The following is a 17,779-nucleotide window of genomic DNA, read 5'->3' as shown; positions in this document are numbered from 1 at the left end:
AAAATCGGGCGTATACTGTATTAAGAAGTGCTCAGCATCTCAAAGTACTGGGTCTGTAATTTGCATTTTATATGTCAACTGCATAGAAATTTCTTTTCCTGTTTATCCTTTCTTCCTTCAAAATTTCTTTTTAATTTTTCTCTCCTTTGGTTATACATGTTAGGCAATCTTCTGCCCTCCTATGTGCATGTTGAACTCTTAGGGGCCACTAATGACTGACATTAGTGAGCGAACTTCTCAAACTAAGGGTCACATTTGGCCCTTTGCATTTCATGGGTAGTTTATCTTAGCCTGGAACTGAATATCCTGTATGTTAAATCAGATTAAACAAATGGACATGATTCATTGCATGGTGGAACTTGCACATTGAATAACGGTATCATATAGATTTGAAGACTAGAAGGGACCATCAGACCATGTAGTTTGACCTCCTGTATATCATAGCCCACCAACGGCACCCAGCCCATCTGCACGCAAAACCCAACAACCCCAATTAGACCAAAGTATTAGAACCCTGAGGAGATTACGGCTATGTATACACTGTGAGCTAGGGGTCTAATTCCCCTGCCTGCGTTCATATACTTGCACTAGCACCCACGAGTATAAATAGCAGCGTAGCACTGGTAGTGGCAGCGCAGGCATGGCTGAGCTGTGCCAAATACTTTCCCATCAGTTTCAGACAGGGTTGTACTCCCCATGGCTCCACCGTGCCGCTACCGTGGCTATGCTGCTGTTTGTACTCATGCTATTGAGAGCGAGCACAAGTATACATACACGAGCAGCGGAATTACACCCCAAGCTTGTAGTGTACATGTAGCCTAAGCTACTGTGTGCCAAAGGGAGAGAACAGGCACACCAATGCCCAAGGCCCTGCAGTGGCAGGGGATTGATTAAATGAGAGATACCCAGTTAATTCTGGAAGGTGACCCATGTTCCATGCTTCAGAGGGGGCGGCGGGGGGGGCGGGGAAGCCAGGTCACTGCCTATCTGACCTGGGGGAAATGGCTTTCTGACCTAAGGTAGGGGCCATCAGTTACACATAGAGCATGTGAGCAAGAAGCAGCCAGCCAAGCATCTGAGACAGAATGTTCTGTATCACCTTAGAGCACTGGTTCAGCTTCCCTAGAGACAGTGAGATGCAATTTGCACCCTCTGTGCCTTTATGGGTAAGCTAAGCCCCATATCTTTTCTCTTTGCTCCACTCCGTATTGAATGGCAGGATTTTATTCAAGGTTAAACCTTATAAAGGATTCAGTGTTAAACCCTTTCAAGATTGTTGTCCTAATGGATACTTAGACAGCAGAGAGACAGTATAACCACATCTCCTAAAGAGTTATGGTAGATCTCACATTGTTGCAGATATCCAATTTAAGGAGGGGATTCAAGCAGAGAATCTTAATGGTAGAGCTCAGGGATGGTAGCCAGGAAGTCTGGATGTAACTTGCAGATCAGATACACTTTAATCCTGGTTATTCATAACTTTGCTAAATCTAATTTATTTTTATGCTTTATTGTGATCATTTCTGATGCATTGCATAGATGAAAGTAAGTATTCTTTTAAAAGAGGGGGAGATGAGACATTCCTGTGATGCCTGTGCGCACACAGTTTATTAACAGATTGTCTTAGTCAGGCTGGCTTGATGGCATGTTATCAGGGTGCTGTGCTGCCAATTTAGAAATCTGGGTTAGAACATGAGCTCAGATCCTTTATATGTCTGAGGGGTTGCATTTTTGGCATGACCTGTGCATGTCATTTCCAGTGTGACTGATGCATGGTATTTCCGGTGTAAAAACCATACGAACTTCAAAGAACATTTACTTTCTGGATTTGTGTGAGCTGCTTATCAGGCACACAGTGTTTCAGGCTTGGATGTTATTAAATTGAAGTACTATAAAAAGATTACTCAAATGCCCAGACGCTGTCAGTGCAGATAATGCTATTCTCCAGACTCCTAATGAAAAAATGGCAAAGATTATGTAACTTATCTGCCTGATATTAAAATATTTCCAGCTATTAAGACAGGACATTTGAAAAAATGCCCCGGCCTGGAGATTTAATAAGGACAAATGCATATTGGGAGAGTAACATTCATAACATACTGGATTCCCTAAACGTTTTTAGTAAGGTTTAATGTTTTATCCCTAGATCTATAGTGCCAGAAACGCATTACTTGGGAAAGGTTATTTTTAGCTAAAGATCAAGAGGTCCCCTCAACCTTTGTGGGAAGAGAAAATCATGGTTTTAAGTGATCAGCCCTGGAGCTATCAAGGCCCAAACCAAAGCTGGAGGATGGTGTCTGTCTTTCAGAATTTGTTTGTTTGTTTGCTCTGAGCTGGATGTGGATTGCAGAGTTACCAGTTTGCAGAAATAAAATTTTGGAGGAGAAGAGGAAGGATTTGGATATGAAATTGGATGATTATTGTAAGGGTATAGTGAGATGTTGATTCTACTGTGGTACAGTAGACTGATGTAATATTAAGGCACAGAATGTGTTCTTGTTGATATGTCAGTGCTATTGTTTTCAGTCGGTTAAGAAGTGTTATTCATGATGTGACACTGCGTATCAGTTACATTTCCAGTTTGTACTTGTGTGCTGGGAACAGTTGATTTCTAAACAGAATAGGAAAACCTGTGGGAGCTCCCCTTTAACATACAGTAATAATATGTTAGTGCAAACACACTCTGTGGGGAGATATAGTGATCTCTGAATTTGAGGATTCTATGTGAAAGAGGGAGGTAGATTTGGATAGTGTTGGTGACTTAATTTCTGAGACATGTGGAGGCACAGTGCATTAATCCGATGTCAAGGTTTGCCATATAAATGAGTCTTCTGTCTGCATGCATTATTTAGATATTCTTTTAAATAAACCCAAATAACATTAGATGTGTTCAATAAGATCATATGTTAAGAGATCAACTCTGTTGTGGACTTCTAGGATTAAAATTTTGTAATTACAATGAAAATATTGATTGGATTTATTTTTTATGATTGAAGTAGATTTTCTAGTTCAATCATGCCAAATTAAAAAACATTGAACAAATATATTCTATACATACATTCTGTACATACACTGAATTATATCTTTATAGATATAGTTGTGTACATAGATGCAATAAATTATGTATTTATTGTAAAGTTGAATAAATTATACTGTGGGTTTTTTTATTATTGCTGTTGTTGCAAATAAGTGCTACTGGAAAGATGTATTTTTTTTTAACCTAAGAATTGTAAGAATGTTAAATTAATCCCTGTTCTATTTTCTCTGGGGTTGAGATCTTGACTAGAGGGAGGCAGCATGGTGTGGTAGATAGGGCACTGAATTGGGACTCAGGAAACGTGGATACTATTTTCTGCTCTCCACTGGTTTATTTGTGTGACTATGGGCAAGTCCTTTCCCTTCTCTGTGCCTCTGATTCCTTCTCATCACCCTTTCTCTGTTTATATTTTAAATTCTTCTGGGACAGTCCTGCCCAGAGATGTTCTCTCTTTAGGTGTTTGTACAATGCCTAGCACAGTGAGGCCTGCAGGTGTTATGGGAATATAAATAATAATATTTCTGCTCATTTAAGGATCCCATGGTGATCAGATTCTAAATCTGGCAGTTAATTACCCCTGCAACTTAAGCTGTAAACAATGGGGCAGATCCTCAGTGGGTATAAATTTTCATAGCTATGAAAATTCAATGAAGCTATGATAGTTTACACCACTGGTAAATCTGCCCCAGTATACTTTTTCATTTCATGTTCTGAAATGTTGTACAGTGTTGCTTTGTGCTGTTGAATTGCGTTCAAGTTCCATGGCTTAATGTTTATGTTAAAAAAAATCTATATAGTACATTGCAAATATATGCTGTACAGAATATTTTAAAACTACATATGTAAGTATTTGGATGTAGCATATGGACATTATTTTGAGGTTGAAAAAGGAGTGATTGTTTTGTTGCTATTTGTGTTTTATTTTTAAACTAAATTTAAAATGTGTATTTTTAAGTTACATTTAAAATTTAAATTTAAAGGTGTTGCTATTTGTGTTTTATTTTTTTTAACTAAATTTTGTACCTTAATTTTACATCTACAGTGGCCAAATGTGTCTTCAGTTTAGGATGGAATAATTCTAACCCAGATAAATGGGTAGCTGGTGTTATGTGATAATTCAAGAATAACTGTTGGTATTACTTGATATTTACCAATCTTGTGTATTAGGTGACTTTTTCTAATACAATATTTATTTTGAAAACATATTTATATCGGTACATATTTCTGTTGCTCAGTTGTCAGTAGTAAATAAAAAAAATACAAATTTGTTGGTGAGAGTAACATTTATTGTAAAGAACAATTAATGTTTCCGTTGCAGTACAGACAATGGAGAAAAAAAGAAAGTGGAACCAGCTTATATCTATTAAGAGTATCAGCTTTGTCCTGGCATATTCAATATTTATAAACATTAATGCAGTTTCCCAAGTTTTTGACATATTTAACCTTTATGATAAAGTTTTTTTTAAATCTAAAATAAATAAGCAGACTTGTGTATATATAGACTGCCATTATTCATTAGCTGTCGTGGGAGTGATAAAAATATATAATTCTTATTGTACTATAGGTGGGGCTGGAAGCACCGGCTCTTATTAAGATTGCCCAACTCTTCCCATTATAAAGATACTGGTTTCAGTTGCTTATAACTTTTCCAAACTTTAACCATTTAGGTTGAAATTTTTCAAGCCAAGTGTCTGAGGCCAGAATTGAAAAATTACAGCCAAAAACGGCTCTGATGATTCCAAGAACAAGACTAGTGAAAAATATCTTGTTTTGCCCATGTTAAATTCTGGCAGTCTTTTCTTCGGAAATATCTATCACCTCAAAGCTTTGGAGAAGGGACTTGAAATTTTTCAGGAGTGTGGCCTTTGTGTCAGGGATGTTTCTTTTGCCATACCAGTGAAAATCTGCCCAGATTTGGCCAAATTATAAACTTTTGAAAAATCGCAGTTCACACGTGGTCACTAGAGATTTGCAAGAGGTTAATAGCTCTTAAGAGTTCTGAAGAGTCCATCTGCACCTAGCACGCTCCAGCTCATGGTTTAGCAGGAGTTACTTGCAGTTGCAGATCTGGGCTGCTCAGAGCCAGGCTGGGGCCAGGTACTGGAACTGAGAGCGGGGAGTCTGTGCTCTCCCTCCTGGATACAACCAGTGTGGAGGGAGAAACTGCCTGATTCACATACAGATGGGCCCAGAGATGGACCTGGGGTAGGAAGGAGTCCATCTACGACAGGGTTTCTCAAACAGGGGTCTCCGCTTGTGTAGGGAAAGCCCCTGGCGGGCTGGGCCGGTTTGTTTACCTGCCCCATCTGCAGGTCCAGCTGATCGCGGCTCCCAGTGGCTGCGGATCGCTGCTTTGGGCCAGTGGGAGCTGCTGGAAGCGGCACGGGCCGAGGGACTTACTGGCCGCCACTTCCAGCAGCTCCCATTGGCCTGGAGCAGCGATTGGCCGCACCTGCGGGCGGCGCAGGTAAACACACTGGCCTGGCCCACCAGGGCCTTTCCCTACACAGGCGGCGACCCCTGTTTGAGAAACCCTGATCTACGACTAGAGGCTGGTAGTACAGCAGGTGGGGAAAGGAAATTGAGAGTTTCCGGGAATGGAGAACATTGATATTTGCTGGGCAAGGAGCTGGTAGAGGGAGACAGAGAAGAACGAGTAGCTGGCTGTAGAGAGGGAGATAGAAACCAGTGGAGCAAGTGGAAGGAAACAGCGGTGGCTCCAGGCACCAGCGCCCCAAGTGCCTGCGGGAGGTCCGCTGGTCCCGTGGATTTGGCGGCAATTTGGCGACGGGTACGCCGAAGCCGTGGGACTGGCGGACCTCCCGCAGGCGCGCCGCCGAAGACTGCCTGACTGCTGAGCTTGGGGGAAAAAAGCTAGGGCTTCCCCTGGAAGGAAGACCTCCAATGAGACGTTAAAGTGTGGAGGACTGGCTGGGCAAAGAGAATGGGGCAAAGAGCTGGTGAGAGACAAGGGGAGATTAGATGAAGAACCCAGGGAAGGGAGATGGGGACTGGGAGTCAGCAGGAACAGGGAATGTAAGCTGGGGGTCCTGTGGAAACAATAGTATGTGATCATGTAATTAAAGACTGTTTCAGACTCCATATGCACAATGAATTAAGCCAACCTTAACTCTGGCACTTTCTAACTTTTGAGTGCTCTCAAGCCCGCCTGACCCCCTGGACTTGAGAGCCGGAGCTTCAGCCCAAGCTGCCAAGTCTATACTGCTGTTTTTAGCATGATAGCTCGAGCCCCGCTAGCACAAGTTTGTCTGTTTGGGCTGGAAGGCTCACTCCCAGCTGTAATGTAGAAATACCTAGTAAAGTAGAATCCTCTGCATTTTCTTGCCACCATGCTAACCTGTACACACTGCTTGGTAACAGAATATAGTCTGTTGTCAGTGCCAACCTAAAGTCTTTATGTAGAACTTCTTGTTGCTGCCTCTATAAATATTGGCTGTGCTGTATCACAGCTAGCAAAGGTTATGCCAATTAGTGATGCTGCTGTTATTGTGATGTACAGATTTATTTGACTCTTGTTGTTCAAACAAACTTGTATTGGTCCATCTTTTTGAATCAAGCAGTTCTTTACAAATACAACCTTTCCCTTCTCCAAGTATATGTCTAATATTCTGGTTCCTGCAAGAGCAGATTATTTACTTTTAGAGATCCAAATTATGTTTGAAATTACTAGTGCTGAAGATATAATAGTCATGTAGCTCAGCATTTTCCCTGTAAAGCTTCATGCATGTGAAATTGTTCTGCCTGATCTGACTAACACCATTCCTTCCAGTAGACCAGTAAAGATGTTCAAAGAAAGCCTCTAGCCCTTGTTCAATAAATCATGCTGTTGCTTTCAATATAAATGAGATGATTAGGTCATTTGACTTGCACCAGTAAATAATACTTCCGGTATGTATATGTTGATCATATCCAGTGATGTTAATAATCTATTTAAATATTATTTTAGCCATGGAGTAAATCAGATGGCTGCTGTACATGAGAGAAGTAATTTCCTATTGGCTTCTGTCTTGTCAAAGTCTTGTTTAAAATGTGGATGGAGTCTCCATTTCTTCCACAAGATAATTTACACATGGAAGTTTACATACCAAAGCCTCAACACTGATGTTCAGCCTGGCTTCATAGAGACCTTACCTTTCCTGAAAGCACACTCCTCCACACAGAGACTGCCTCCCACATCCCCCAGGCACAGCTTCCTGGTTTTGTGAATATCGGTAATTATGTTTATTTAAGAACTAGGAAAATCCATGCAATTGAGTTTCAGTACTTATTCCTTTTGAAAGTGAAAGAATTATTATAATCACTTTTCATGGATGAGTTATTCTCATAATCCTATGGAAATTGCTTTAAAATCCTATATTTCTATATTATTGGTATGTTTCGTGCTAAATTCATTTTCTTGTGTATCATAGTATAAAAGTTAAAAATTGATTCTGATCAGGAATGGGTAACAATCATGCTGCATTCAGAATGTTACATAGTAATACTCCAGAGTAATAAGATTTCAGTTTTCATCAGGGTGATTGGCTAGCATGTCTTTAGACACTTGAACTACTGTCCCTAAATGGAATGAGCATAATAGTACCATTGTGCATATTAGTCCAAAAAGGTGATAGTTTCTGTGAAGAAATAGTCTCAAAAGGGTTTACTAGAGACAGCAGTAAGAAGGTTAATTCTGTCAAAAAATTTCAGTCTCATGGGGGTGTTGTCATATATGAGACTGAAATTAAAAATGACATTTTTAATCAATTTGAATATTTCCTTGCAACCTAAAGAAGGGTACCTTCAGAATCTCATGTGGTTCGCACATGACTTTTTAAACTAAATCTAACTGCAGTGTAGCATGACATTTATTGTAACATTTTTTTCCTCCTGTTGATCTTAATTTTCAGAATAAAGCATAGTGGTTTTATGAAATTACTCTTCCTGCAGAGATATCAGATGGAGATTTAAAAAGTTTTTGTTATTACCGGATGTTGAAATCATGCGTATTGTGTCCTTTGGACTGCTGTCTTCATAATTTTTTTGTTAAAAAATTACCTTGCAGGTATCACAATAATATTGTTGAGTCCAGAATTTAGTTTATTTTATTATTAATATATGTTTACATTGTTGACAGTTGCATGTATGCAATGAACCAAGGAATTCCCTAATGGGAGTAGTATAATCCTATAATAACAATATCGTGAGTTTATTTATAATATTTGTCATCTCTAAAGGAACCTAAGCACTTTACAGACTACTCTTTTTGTGTATATGTGTTTAATAATAAAAGTACATACACACATGGCAACCTCTGCACTTCACTCCATTTCTCCATTTCTCCCAGGTTCTCTGGGAGATCCTAACCCTCCTAGCAGGAGTTCCAGTCTAACAGACTCACTCAAGACTGTCAGACCAGAACTCCCCAGTGATGAAAGAAAACAATAGGTTTTCTAGAGGGAGAACATGTCTCAATACCAGAGTTTCCAGCTTTTCTGTAGAGTCAGCTGCTCTTTCTGACAAATCTTTTCTGGGTGACTAGTCTGCACTAAAACCTGCTTCACTAGTTTCCGGTGTATGGTTTTTTTAAAAGACACTCAGTGTTTAACAAGCATCAGCCATCATCTCCAAACAAAAGTGGTGGTAAAAGAGGGATGAGATAAGGTTGAGCATTCCTGGTATTTTCTAGCTCTGTTCTGTGGCTTCTGTGCTTGTTGTGGCCACAGAAGTGCAGTAAGCCAGGAATTTCTAGTTACAATGATTTTATTGCTAATCCATTGTCCAAGAAATGAAACATCCTAGGAGACATTTCAGCAGTAAGTCCAGCCCAAGGATAATCCGTACAATTCCTGGTGTGGTTAGGAGAGCTCCTTACAATTTAACATCATCTGGTACAGAGTGCCCCATGTGTGAGAAATTGCTGCCTTGACTCTATCTGTTGTAAATATGGGGTGGTGCAAGGGCTCCGAAAAATGGGAATCAGTCACGTTATCACATGGGGCAATTTTCTTGGTCAAAGAATTTATCTAACTCTTCCATTTCTAAAATGTAGAACGTGGCTTTTGACATCAAAACAATGTTTATATTAGGAAAATAGATACCTCTCTGTTCTAAAACTATAATGTGGAAATAAATGTCTTGGGAGAAGCACATACTTCAATTTGAATTCACCACTTTGTTGAAGCTGAATGTAACAAAAATTAATGTCTAACGGGAAGAAATCTTCCCTAAGCCTCTGAAATGCTATTTAACCTAAAGAATCGGACTTCCAGTAAGCTACTAGTGTTATGGTAACCCGTTGGGCTCCTTTTTGGTCCTATCATCTTCTTCTCTTCCTGGGTTTATGAATGAGCCTATGGGAAAATGAGTTATCTAATAATATACTCAAAGCAAGTCCTCCAGCACCGGATTTTACTGAATGAGTGACAAGCTATGGTTTTCATATTAGTGGGAGTTCACTCAGCCATCTTTTGGTACTGTATAGTTTAACTCCGGTAAAGGAACTATAAAAATGGCATCATAGGGTGTCCATATTACATCCCGGTCATTACTAAATCAGATATGCTCATTTTACAAATCTAACAATGTGGATTTATTTTCTACTTGCCAAACATGCAAACTTAATCTATACTCTGAGAATCAAAATGGGCTCTTTCCTTCTCATGTATCATCACCTGAACTCCATTTTATTTGTAAACTAATCAAATTTAAATGGAGTCTCAGAGATGTAATAAGCATGGGCAATTACTGTAAAAATGACATTGTGACATTTTAGAATAGAACGGCATTTGAAATGTCCCTACATGCAAGTATTTGAAATAATACACAGGAATCCTGGGATTTTAAAAATTTTCTTTTAAAAAAAAAAACAAAAAACCAAACAAGGTTTTGAGCCATTTTTCTTCTCACAAATTATTAATACAAATTATTGAGTGCAAAATTGCATTCCTCATTATTTGCGCTCACAATTCATGGGCAAGCAAAGGAAGCCTAGAGCTGAAAATCAGATCCTGTGTGTGTGTCATTCACCTGCATATACTGAACTAAATGAGCTTCTGATCAAGGGTGACAGAAAGACATTATGAAAAGCGGAATCTGTCTGGCTGATGAAAGCTCCAGTTTTGTATGTATTCAGCACAATTATACGGACCAAGATTCAGTGCTTTTTCATCTGAGGATCTGAAATCAAGTTGAAAACCTAAGTTATGTGTCTCAGCATATTTGCGATAGATTGGTAGTATCTCCATTTTACAGATAGTGTAAGTGAGGTACAGCGAGATTAAGCGATTTACACAGTCATACAAAATCTGTGTGAGAGGCAGGAAGAGAACCCATGTTACCTGATTCTTAATCCCATGCTTTAAAATTAGCAGAAGCACAGATTGCAATCTTTTTCCATGCACTGTCCCTGCCAGTTCTAATCATTTCCCCTTCCCCCATAGCCAGAAGGCAGCTGGCAGATTGTGATACCACAAACATTGGACTGTAATATCAAAAAAACTTGGAAATAGGAGACTAGAAAAGCAATATGACTCTGAAAAGTAAATTAATATCCTATAATTCATGCAGTGGAGTGTTTTGTTGAAATTCTAACATAATATAAAAAATATTTATATTGTTAAAAGACGAGGCTCTTAAATTCCAAGTTGTTAATTATATTTTATTACAGTCACTGCCAGAAATCGTATTAGCCAATCTGATAACTCAATTCCTGTTCTCTGGCTTGGCATTGCAAATGAGAGTGCATTCTATCTGGGCATAAATATCTAAACGATTAGAAGTTATGGAGATGGAAATTACATTGAAATACAGTTAAAAGAATTTTACAAAATCCATTAAATGGAGGATTGAATTTGGACCTTCTTACATCTTAAAAATAAATTATATTGTTGTAAATTCTAAGCAGATTTGATGGTATCGAGTGGCAGGGTTGGAAGCATTCTGGTTTAGTAATTTTGAAACAATAGATAAAATAATGCTTGATTTGCAGGATTTACAGATAAAAGTGTACAGTGGCTCCTACTTGTATGTTTAAAGAAGAAAACTCATCTGCCTTTGGAGCAAAAAGCAACAGAATAAACAGCATTGCACCAGTGTGGACGTTTCTTTCACCTCTAACAGGAGCGGCCCCAGCACGCCAAGCGCGTGCTTGGGGTGGCATGCTGCGGGGGGCGGGGGGGGGGGGAGGGCGCTCTGCCAGTCGCCGGGAGGGCGGCAGGCAGGGTGCCTTCGGGATGGTCCTTCGGCATGCCTGCGGGAGGTCCACCGGAGCCGCGGGACCAGAGGACCCTCCACAGGCATGTCTGTGGGAGGTCCACCGGAGCCACGGGACCGGCGAGTGGCAGAGCGCCCCCTGCGGCATGACGCCGTGCTTGGGGCGGCGAAATGTCTAGAGCCGCCCCTGACCTCTAAACAACCATAACCCTATTTTAAATTAACAAAACAATATTTATTAATTCCTGAGGCATCTGCTCTCCAATTCCTCCCCTTTCCCTAAATCTTAGGCTACAGAGGCAGATCAGCAGCAAGTGGGGGGCAGAGAGCTTCCCTCGGTGGGAGCTAGGGCAGATCATCATCAGTATTCAGAACCCCTAGGGCGTAGGCTCAAGTGACATCAGCATTCTTTTATTTCCTGATTATTGGTGCTCCCAACCTGTTCTCTTCAGTCTCTCTCACAGCCCCTTTACCACCAACTACACTCTACATGGCTCAGTGTTCTTAATTCTCCCATGCCCCTCACTAGCCCTTCTACCCTGTCAGTGTCCCTATCCATTCCTCTTCCTACTGCTTTGAACCTATTAACTTATCCCTCCTGCTCTCTCCTTACCTGGTTTCTTGTAATAAAGTTCAAAAACCCCAGTGTGCACCTTACACAGTGTTTGGCAACCATTGTTGATCACTTTGCTTGCATATATGTGCAGTTCTCATACCTTTGTCTGCCTTTTTCTAATTAGGCCTTGATCATGTAAAATGCTGTGTGTCTTCAATACGGGCTTAAATTTAAAAAAAAACAAAAAAAACAACAAAAAAAAAGCTTGCAGAACAGGAGTGCTTGGCATCTCCTTGCTGGATCAAGCTACGGTTTTCTCCCTATCTGTTTGTACAGTGCCTACCACAATGGAACACCTGCAATTTAAATAAGTTACATGTACTTTTGTATAAAATGAATAGTCAAAAAATAAATGAGTGTCATAAATAAATTAGTATGGAGGTAATACTCAACTAATAGACCTTGTTTATATGGAACAAAAATGCATGATGATTTGCGTCTGTGCTAGCCAGATTGTTTAATCAATCCTTTTTATTGTTCTTAATCAGTTAAATGTAGTGCAAATAAGCAAGACGTTTTTTAAAATTGAGCCTTGATGCCTGAGGATTTTATTGGAGGACTTTGAATGCATATTAGCTGGGAGAAGAGATCACTGTTAAATCTCTTCTGACACAGTTACTCTTTTCACTTCAGTTTATTGGTTTTCTCTGCATCATAGCATGCAGCATGTGGTCATGGGAGGGGCCCAGATCGGCTGTGGGAAGAGTGGTGTCAGATCTTCTAGTCCTCTTTACCTCCCTATTGGGGGGATTTTCTAAGGTCCATTCCTTTCTTCAGTTGTTAAGTGGAAGTTGCTTCCACAGAGCAGCTCTGCAGCTGCTTCTTGGTCTTAGGGGAAGGATTCCTTTCCCCTCCCACTGTACATCTCCATAGCATCCAGGCTAGCTACTTGGACTGGATACTGGGAAGTGAATTACCTCTAACTGAACTAAAATATTAGAATGAAGGGGTTGCGTGGAGAAGTGGAAAGTGAAAATTCCTTATTCATGTAGTGGTGACTTCGCAGTTGCTAGATCTCTCATAGTCACCAGGCTGTTGCTGTTTTTAAGATACCTTCTGCACTATTCCCCACCAGGAGCATCAGTCTCTTGATTTGGAGAGTTGCAGATTGGTGGCAGAGGTGCTCTAGGCCAGTGGTTTTCAAACCTTTTTTCTGGCAACCCAGTTGAAGAAAATTGTTGATGCCTGTGACCCAGCGGAGCTGGAAATGAGGGGTTTGGGGTACAGGAAGGGGCTCTGGGCTTGGGGGGGGAGGGAAGGGCTGTGGCAGGGGATTGGGGCCTGGGCTTACCTTGGGTGGCTCCCGGTCAGAGATGCAGCAGGGTGGTAAGGCAGGCATCTTGCCTTTTCTGGCACAGCGGACTGCGCTGCACCCGGGAAGCGGTGGCAGGGGGGCCACCGGGCTCTGTGTGCTGCCCCCATCCCAAGAACCGGCTCCGCACTCCCATTGGCCAGTTCCCGCCTAGGAGTCGGACTTGTTGCTGGTCACTTCCAGAGTGCAGTGCGGTGTCAGAACAGGGAGAGACTAGCCTGCTTTAGCCAGGTAGCACTGCCGACGGGACTTTTAACGGCCCAGTGGGCAGTGCTGACCAGAGCTGCCATGACCCAGTGCCTCACATTCTGCGACCCAATACTGGGTCACGACTCGCAGTTTGAAAACCACTGCTCTAGGCCACATGTCTAGTGCTTGGGTTAGAGCTGGTTGGAAAGTAGAGGGTCTTGCACCTCCCACCCTATCCCGAAAATGTGGACAAAACCAATTTTATTTTTTGTTAAAATTTTCTGCTGCAAATGTTGACGTTTTGGCTAAATATTGAAAATCAAACTTTTTAGATTTTTTGGACATTCAGTTTTTCAACAAAATATCAAAATTTCCCATGGAAAGCAGAAACATTTAAGAAAAATGTTATTTAGTCAAAACCCCAAATTCAGTGGAAGATTTAAATGGAAAATGTTTGACCAGCCCTAGCTAGGGGCCACTCTAGGTAGCTTTTCAGAATTATCCAGATCAGTTATGCCAGACCATAGTCCCTCAATGTGGAAATACTATAGCTCACGCAGATCTGGGCAATGTGATGCTGTTTTAGTCATATCACTGTGCCCATGGATTGGTTGGAAATGATGCTCTAGGTGTGGTGGCTGTGGTGTCAGGACTCTAATTCCAGATCTTCCTTTTTGGTAAACCTTTCTCACCATAACTGGAGTTTGGAAACTGTCAAATAATAATGAATTTTGGTCACTGTTGACTTGGACTGGATTTCAAGAAGTGACCTGAAAGTATCCTGTGACTGGCAAATCCCAGGGCTGCCCAGAGGATTGAGGGGGCCTGGGGCAAAGCAATTTTGGGGGCCCCTTCCATTAAAAAAAAAAGTTGCAATACTATAGAATACTATATTCTCGTGGGGGGACCTGTGGGGCCTGGGGCAATTTGCCCCACTTGCCCCCCCCGCCCCGGGCAGTCCTGGCAAACCCATCACTCCTCCCACATGCAGCCATCCAGTCTTATGTAAATTTTAAGTTGGCGGGGGGATAAATTAGAGCACACTGAAGATATTTTATCTAAATCTAAAGAAAAATTAACAAAATTAACCACATTGTATTATAAGACTAAACATGATACTATAATGTAACGCAGTTTAGTCCAGTCCAGTAGTCTGCTAATTTGTGCTTTGACATTTTAGTAAAAATTACGAAAAGCAGTTGAACTGGATAAACGGAGACCTTTATGATCAGAGAAAATCACTGACATTTTGGCTGTGCTAAACTCATTAACAATATTAACCAAGGCTATTGCTTTCAGCAGTGCTGCATTTTGTGCATAAAATTGTATACAGAAAAAGATAAAGACCTTGAAGCTCCTAATTACCAAATGTAATAAATGGTACATAGTTTATGGATGTACATCAAAAACATTAATTACAAAGTCACTGCAATTTAATAACTTAATTTGTCAATATCAATCAAAAAAACCTGGCTAGTGATAAGACAGGACATTTTTACAAGGCTAAGAAAAATATATTGTTTCTCATTTTGTGCTGCAATAAAATGGATGCCAAAATAAAAGGACAATGTAAAGGAAAATTAAATACAGATTTTAGTATGGCCAGATTCCAAGCAATTTATTTTGTAACCTGACCACATGTAAGAAATAATGTTTGTTTGTTTACAGTAAATAGGACATAGAATCATAGAATATCACGGTTGGAAGGGACCTCAGGAGGTCATCTAGTCCAACCCCCTGCTCAAAGCAGGACCAATCCCCAACTAAATCACAGAACCTGCAATTTTTTTTTCTTCTCTCTCTGTTTTTGTCAAAGTGCTTTTTTAAATATAAAACACAAACCTAAAACGACTGACAACTACTATTTTTACTGCACTGTTGAGGTGGCTATATTTGTATGTTACATCTTTTAATGATAGAGTCAAGGTAGGTGAGGTAATATGGGACCAACTTTTATTAGTGGAAGGTACAAGCTTTCAAGCTACTGCAGAGTTCTCTTTCAGGTCTAGGGAAGGAAGCAAAGGGTGGGGTCTGAGCTAAATATAATTTGGGACAGATTGTGCAGCAGGAGGGGTAAGGCATGTTGGAGCCAGTCACTTGAAATGGGCAATTGGGGGTTAACTTGTTATGCATGAAGGGTTTGAAGTGGTCAATTAAGGGTAGGAGGCAGTGTGGCATGTTACAAATCGTTGTAATGAGCCATAAAACCAGTGTTCTTGTTAAGTCCATGGTTTTTAGTGTCTAGCAGAGTTATGAATTTAAGTTCCCAGGCTCCCATTTTTAAAGTGAAGAGAAGAGTGAGGGGGGATTTGATAGCAGCCTTCAACTACCTGAAGGGGGGTTCCAAAGAGGATGGAGCTAGGCTGTTCTCAGTGGTGGTAGATGACAGAACAAGAAGCAATGGTCTCAAGTTGCAGTGGGGGAGGTCTAGGCTGGATATTGGGAAACACTATTTCACTAGGAGGGTGGTGAAGCATTGGAATTGGGTTACCTAGGGAGGTGGTGGAATCTCCTTCCTTAGAGGTTTTTAAGGCCTTGCTTGACAAAGCCTTGGCTGGGATGATTTAGTTGGTGTTGGTCCTGCTTTGAGCAGGGGGTTGGACTAGATGACCTCCTGAGGTCTCTTCCAACCCTAATATTCTATGATTCTAAGGTGTTGTGCAGGTTACCTTTAATGGTCAAGCACAGTTGTTTAGCTGAGATGATACCTCATGACTAAAATAGTTTAGCAGTGGTGTTATTTGATCAATAGTTGTAGGCAACAACTACTATTGATTAGCTTAGTGATAAGCTAAATAAGATCACATGATTTTATCAGTCAACTGGATTGTGTTTTGCAATCTTTCCTCTTAGACAACTTACACTCTTCCCCTTGTGCCTCTTTATTTTATTTTATTTTTTTATGTTTTTATTAAATAAGGCCTAACATGTTCCCATCTGGCCTTGCATACTTTTATATTACAATTGGAACAATTTCCTGTTTACGTGTGTCTTAGCCCCTATAACTATACGATACCTACACATGTGTACTTCGGGGTAGTTAGTAGGTGGCCCAGAGGCCAAATCTGGACCATCAGACACGATTGAATGGACCCAAAAATATTTTACTTTTTTTATTATCATAATTACTGCTATTTTTTAATTGTCTCTGGAGGCTGGACCTTGACTATACCTTGATCAAAGAATTTGGACCTGGACCAAAAAAAAAAGCCTACCCCTGGTATACACGAAGGTACTAGCTCTTTTTAAATGGCTCTGTGTGCTTTTCTTTGTGTACGCCACCATACTCCCCGTAGCAGTAGGCAATAACTTCCAGTTGGCTAGGCAGTAGCTTTCCGGCATCTACAGCACACAGGCAGCCAGAGGCAAAAGGAAACTGGCAGGAGAGGGCGCAGAAATGCCTAGGCCTGCAGTTCCCAGCTTCTACTTTCTGTCACTTACCACAGTGTATGGGAGGGGAAGAAGCTCTCAGTAGTAGGAACTAAGGGTATGTCTACACAGCCAACGTTAAACCAGTGCTGTGGCAGCGCTTTAACGTGGCTTTGTAGTCGTGGCTCCAGCGCTGGGAGAGAGCTTTTAATAAAACCACCTCTGTGAGGGGAATAACTACCAGTGCTATCTATACTGCCACTTTACAGCGCTGAAACTTGTGTCACTCGGGGGTGTTTTTTCACACCCCTGAGCGAAGAAAGTTTCAGTGCTGTAGACAAGGCTTTATATTACAACACAATGACTGACATATCCATAAAGTGTGTGATGTCACTATTTCATTACCACTGACGGCAAAGGGGTGTGTCCAGAAGGCAAACTTCAAAGAGGAATAAAAGACATGACAAGATTTTTTTTAAAAATATGTTAAGACTGTAAAACACAAATGTTAACATCTGAGGATTGTAAGAAAACTGTAAAAAGAGCATTGCAATCTTTATAATTGGCCTACACATGCAAGATTTTTTGCATGTTACTATACAAATTTTCAAAATAACTGCTTTTGCATTTCTATTAAAAATTTCACTACATATTTCAAAATGTGCTATGACTAGCTAACAATTAGAGTGACACAAAGTGTCATGTGATTCTGTTGGTAGTTGAAACTTTTATCTGGGGGAGAGGGAAAAGAGAAGTCTGAATTAAAAACCAAAAGCAGTGATAATTAGTCCCATTTCTTGAACCTGCTTACTCAAGCCACAGATTTTGTTTTAATTCTATTATATATATTTAATTCTGTTACAAAAAAATAGGACCATTTTCTTTTTGATTCAAATACATTATTCCATGAGTTTCCTGGGATTTATACACACTTAGGGAAGGATATTCCTTCTAATTTTTTAAAATGGGCAAATTTGTTTAACCAAGCCGAAACAAATGCAAAAGATACACCTTCCCAAACTCAATATTTTTTTTAAACAGG

At 40.5% G+C, this 17,779-nt stretch overlaps 1 protein-coding gene across 8 annotated transcripts in view; it reads left to right on the top strand.

The window, feature by feature from the left end:
• The window catches only part of MCC (MCC regulator of WNT signaling pathway), a 321,225-nt gene that overhangs the window by 102,250 nt on the left and 201,196 nt on the right, over window positions 1–17,779 (top strand). The gene's annotated exons all lie outside the window — the stretch shown is intronic.

This window comes from Mauremys mutica, chromosome 6 (genome assembly GCF_020497125.1).
Source record: "Mauremys mutica isolate MM-2020 ecotype Southern chromosome 6, ASM2049712v1, whole genome shotgun sequence".
Lineage (NCBI taxonomy): Eukaryota > Metazoa > Chordata > Testudines > Geoemydidae > Mauremys > Mauremys mutica.
Note: the sequence above shows the minus strand (reverse complement) of the source record. Positions and strands in the feature narration are given on the sequence as shown.